Raw genomic sequence first — 6058 nt, 5'->3', positions numbered from 1 at the left:
GCTCCCTCCAACCCCAGTCCTATCTTAATGTGTTTCTGATAGTACTTGGAATATTGTAGGCTTCATGGGGTCCAAGATTTTAATTTAACACCTCCGTTCTGAGAGCATTTTAATTAGGAGAGAACCATGAAACAAACACTAGTACTTAAATATAATCAACAATTGCCATGCCTTTCCCACATACAAAGGGTTTAGGATCCTTGCTGGGGGTTGGAAAACTGGCTGCAATCCTGTCGCCTTTGAGAAGAGTTGGTTCAGCAGCGGAGAAAGCAAATCACCCAAATGTGGGGAAAGGGGTGAGTATCCTGAGGAGTCTTCTCTTACAGGGGTTCTTCTTGCAGCTCCTGGGAGCTGAGGGGGCAGTTATGGTATATTTGCATTTCCTCAAAAGGTGTCTCAATGCACCCACCTCTCAGCTCAGTCGGTGTACCTCAAAAAGAGAATGATCAAAGGTTCTGCCTCATCCCTCCTAAAGTTTTAGAAGAGGGGGGCCCTAGGTGGCAGCCTTTCAGGTGACAGTCAGAAGAGCAGAGAGACAACCAAGTTTTGTCCCAACGGGGAATGCACTTACACCCCTGTAAAATAAGCCTGTGCTTTGCAGTGTGATCACACTTCTAGGGCAACTAGGTGGCATAGTGGATAGAGTGCCAGCCAAGGAGTCAGGAAGACTCACTTTCCTGAGACCAGATCTGACCCCAGATGCTTACTAGCTGGGCAAGTCACTTAACCCTGTTTGCCTCAGTTTCCTTATCTGTCAAAGGAGTTAGAGAAGGAAATGTCAAATCAGCATCTCAGCCAAGAAAGCCCCCATGGGGTTACAAAGAGTCAGACCCTGAATAACAACACACCCCTTGCCTGGTCTTGAGTCACAGGGCTATCTCCCTTCCTAGGCTCACTTTCCCCCCTATTCCTTTTATGGGAGAGAGCCAGATTTCCTGGGGGGTTGGCTACTTCTATAAGAGATGCTAGGAGGCAGCTGTACTTCCTGTTAAAATCCTTGACCTTCCTTCTCACGATTCTAGCTCCACTCTCAGGTAGAAGCAGGGGGGACCTCAGCCTGGTCACTATGTTGGAGATAAATAAATGTTTTTTGATGAGAGAGCAACCTATCAAGTGATAGATAGTCCCATACCTAGCCACCAGGTGTCAGCACAAGACCTCTCCCTTCACAGCACTGGAATTCATTGTAGACATTAACTCGCTCTGCTTGGAGAGGGTCTCCCACAAATATACTTTATTTAGCTGGGCTCATTTCTATTTCCTCACCCCGCAAGCCTGAGCATGAACAACATTAAAGGGAAAACTCAGATTATCTCACATTCATAACCTAGCTCCCTCCTACCTTGCCAGGCTTCCTCCCTTCCCAACAAATACTCTTCCATCCAGTGATGGTTCCACAAGCAAGACTCTTCATTTCTCTTCTCTGGCCATTTTCTTTGGTTGTCCCCAAGACTTGTAATGCTCTCCCTTCTCTTGACTAGTAACTTCCTCAGCCATCTTCCTGACCCCATTTGGGGTTTTCTTGGCAAAGATACTGGAGTGGTTAGTCACTTTCTTTTCAAGTTCATTTTACAGATGAGAAAACTGAGGCAAATAGAGTTAAATTACTTGCCCAGGTACACACAGTTAGTGTCTCAGGCGGATTTGAACTCAGGAAGATGAATCTTTCTGACTCCAAGACTGGCACTCTGTCCACTGTGCCACCTCATTGCCCACTTAGTGTCCCCAGGCTTTAAATTGCAGAGCAAGTGCCAGTCTTCCTTAGTAGATGGAGAGCCTCACTGGAAACTCTTTACATGGAGATTATCACAGTATCTGTCAATAATAATAAAAAGGTGGGGTAAGTTGTTTGCATTCAAAGAACACTCTTGGAATCAGGTGATCTAGGTATGAATCCTGCTGCTGGCATTAACTGGCAAGTCACTTAATCTTTCTGAGTCTCATTTTTTTTTTCATCTAAGAAAAAAAGGGACAATAATAATTCATCTACTATCTCTCCCCCAAAATGTTCTAAACAACACATGAGAGAAATCATATAAAAATACTGTGTAAATCTTAAAGCCCTTGAAAGATATCAATTACTCACATAATGCAACACCAAAAAATGAGAAGTTAATTTAGCTTAAATTTTATTTCTGTGTTGACTTTAACCATTTAAATTTGCTTAAGGGGGCAGCTGGGTGGTTCAGTGGATTGAAAGCCAGGCTTAGAGACAGGAGGTTCTAGGTTCAAATCTGGCTTCAGATAATGCCTGGCTGTGTGACCCTGGGCAAGTCACTTTATTTCTGCATGCCCTAGTTTATTCAAATATAAAGTGGAGATAATAATAATACCTACCTCCTAGGATGTTGTGAGGATCAAAAAAGATAATATGCTTATTTCCTTCCTTGGCATGCCTTAGGGCTTCTATTCCAAGAACCTTCTCTCTCATTTGGGAAGAGAAATGAATTTGAATTCAGATAATCTGAAATCCAAAACCTCCAAATAGGATTGTCTGTGTGATCCATGGGCAAATTATTTCCCCTCTCTGGGTCTCAGTTTCTTCCTCTAGAAAATGAAGAGGTTGGACCAGATGATCTCTTTAGCCTTATGATCCCATGGTAGGATCATAAATTTAGAGTTGAAATCAATCAATCAATAAACATTTTTTAAACTGAGGTGAAAGGAAACTTTAGAGGCTGAGTCCCAACCCCCTGATTTTTTAGTTGAGGAAATTGAGTCACAAAAGAGTTAAGTGACTTGTCCAGGGTCATGGAGCTAGTCAGTCTATTGCTTTTTTAGCCAAGTTGTTCTTGAGTCAAAGTCCAGGAACCTTTCTACTTACCACACTACATTGCCTCTAGAGCTAGGCAAGTGACTACCAGGAGTTCAGCAATCCCTTTTTTTAACCTGTCATTGCTTTTAACTCTCTCCTACCAAAGGTCCTATAGTCTCAGAATGCTTAAAAGATCTTTTTGGGAAACAACGAACTGGAGGAATTCCACGTGAACTGGACCAACCTCCAGTAATTGATGCAGAGTGAAAAGAGTAGAACCAGGAGAACAATGTACACAGAAACTGACACACTGTGGCACAATCAAATGTAATGGACTTCTCTAGTAGCAGCAATGCAATGACCCAGGACAATTCTGAAGGACTTATTAGAAGGAGCACTATTCACATTCAGAGGAAGAACTGTGGGAGTAGAAATGCAGAAGAAAAACAACTGCTTGATCATATGGTTTGATGGGGATATGACTGGGGATGTAGACTCTAAAAGATCACTCTAATGCAAACATCAATAATATGGAAGTAGGTCTTGATCAATGATACATGTAAAACCTAGTGGAATTGCCCTTTGGCTATGGGAGGGGGATTGAGGGAGGGGAGGGAAAGAACATGATTTTTGTAACCTTGGAAAAATACTCTAATTTTTTTTTAAAAGATATTTTTTGGAAAAAGGGGGAATTGTCTTCCCTTCACACAGAGCAAACACTCAGTGCTTTTTTCATTTATTTCACAAATGTTTTCAATAGAAATTTATTAAGTTCTTACTGTATGCAGAGCATCAGGGTAGGGCACTGAGAAAGATAGAAAGTTTAGAGCCCCTGCTTTTTTGGACCTTACATTCAGGCAGAGAATAAGAAAACACATGTCATTATAATACATGATATTATATATTGAGAAGTACAAAATTAAGTGCTATATGGAGCTTAAGAGAGAAATTGCTATTTCTGGCTAAAGCATTGGAAATGAGGGAAAAGCTTCTTGAAGGCATTTTATTGTAACTTTAAGAGTAGGAATTTTGAGTAAGGAGGACTTTGTAGTCCCAGGGCACAGTAGGAGTAAGGGTATATGTATAGGCAACAGAGAACAGTATGATTTAGCTAAAGAGTTCCTAGAGGGCATAGACACCTAGGTGGCATGATGCATAGAGTTCCAGGACTGGTGTCAGGAAGACTCAAAGTCCTATGTTCTGGCTTCAGACACTTTGTAGCTGTGTGACCCTGGGCAAGTCACAACCCTATTTATCTCAGTTCTCCATCTGAAAATGAGTTGAAGAAGGAAATGGCAAGTCACTCCAGTATCTTTGCCAAGGAAATACCAAATGGGGTCATTAAGAGTTGGACACATTTAAAAAAACAGAGGGCAATAATATGATGTAAGGCAGGAAATGTGGTGAGGCAAGCAGGTGGTGGGTGGAGTGGAGGTAGGGAAAAGAAATTGGATTTTTACTCAGACATTATCAAGCCTGGAGAATTTGAGCAGAGGATAGACATGGCCAGGTTTTTGCATGAGGAAAATTAGCAAGAAGTATATAGAATGAAGAGACAGAAGCAGAAATAAGAGGTGGGAGATTATTGCAATGGTTTAGGTAGATGATAATGAGGACCTGCCCTTGCATGGTAGCAGTGGGAACAAAGGAGAGACAGAGAGAGAGAAGAGAGAGAGAGAGACAGAGACAGAGAGAGAGAGAGAGACAGAGACAGAGAGAGAGGCAGAGAGAGAGAGAGAGAGAGAAGAGAGAGAGAGAGGCAGAGAGAGAGAGGGACAGAGAGAGAGAGAGAGAGAGGCAGAGAGAGAGTGGGAAGGGAGGAAGAGAGAGATTGTTGGGGCGGAATTGACAAGACTTGGTAAAGGATTATATATGAGTGCTGAGAAAGAGAAGATTCAAAGATAATACGTGGGTGACTGTATGAAGAATCATGTCACTGGCAAAAACAGCATAGTCAGAAGCAGGAGCAAGCTTAGAGAGAAAGATGCTAAATTCAGTGTGGGGCATGTGAAGTCTGAAGAATTAGGCAGACAACCAGATGGAGCTCTCCTTGGATATCTATGCAGTCCATCCACTATGATGGGTTTGTATGCCATGTACCATGTCAATGGGCATTTATTATGCTCTTCCTATATACCAGTCACATAAGTTCTAGGGAGACAAAGAAAGGAGAAAAAAGGCCCTGCCCTGAAGGAGCTCATATTCTAATGGGAGAGACACCATACAAATGACTGTGTTCATACAAGATATATACTGTACAATGCAAAAGAAAGGTCATCTCAAAGGGAAGGTGCTAGAAAGATGTGTATGGGAGAAGGGGATCAGGAATGGCCTCCTAAATAAGATGGGATTTAAGTTCAGTCATATAGGAAGCCAGGGAAGCTAGGATGAAGCCATGGGGAGAGAAAGCCTCCCAGACACAGGGGAAGGACAATGAAAAGGCATGGAGTCAGATGATGGAGTCTTTCTCTCTCATTCTAGCATACACCATATAGGTAGAACAGCAAAAGCCAAGTACTCTGACCAAAGCAGACACCAGTGAACACCCCACATATACCATGATACCAGCATAGGAGAAGGTGCCCCAAGATAAACAAACACTCTCTCATGGCTACCACCATGCTTCCTAGCCTCTCTTGCTCCTTCATGGGAATTGATTTTTTGTGCCATGTACTGACATCAAGTTGCTAATCCTCCTATTAATTTCCAATACACAGTCTCTATACCGAGGTTAGTTTCATCCACTCACTTTGACATCCACCAGCAATCTTCCCACTTCTTCCTGCCCCATATATCTTCCACAAAATAATAATTAATTATTACTTCAGGAGTGAGAAATACGAATGGAGTTTTCCTATGCAGTGAATGACAGCATTTACATGTCTCATCCTCCTAGACCTCCGGGATCCTAGTTTCCTCATACCCAGAAATGGACTTTTCTCTACTGGTCTGTGTGGTGACTGCAGCCCATTATTACCCCTCTCTCTTTGTTTCTTCCTCTGTAAAATGAAGAGGTTCTTTCTTATCTTATGATTCTATTATAGATTTAGAGCTGAAATCCTGCATTCCTCAACCAGACTCTAAAAAAGAAGTAGGTATGTAGATAGATAGAAAGATACATAGACACATAGATAGATAGATAGATAGATAGATAGATAGATAGATAGATAGACAGACAGATGGAGATAGATACATACATAGATGGAAGGGCAAATGGATGGATGGATGGACAGATAGACAAATAAGCAGAAAAATAGATGGAAAAACATAGGTTAGATAGAGAGATAAAACATTTATTAAATA

Source organism: Monodelphis domestica, chromosome 1 (assembly GCF_027887165.1).
Source record: "Monodelphis domestica isolate mMonDom1 chromosome 1, mMonDom1.pri, whole genome shotgun sequence".
NCBI classification, from domain to species: domain Eukaryota; kingdom Metazoa; phylum Chordata; class Mammalia; order Didelphimorphia; family Didelphidae; genus Monodelphis; species Monodelphis domestica.
This window is presented reverse-complemented; position numbering follows the sequence as displayed.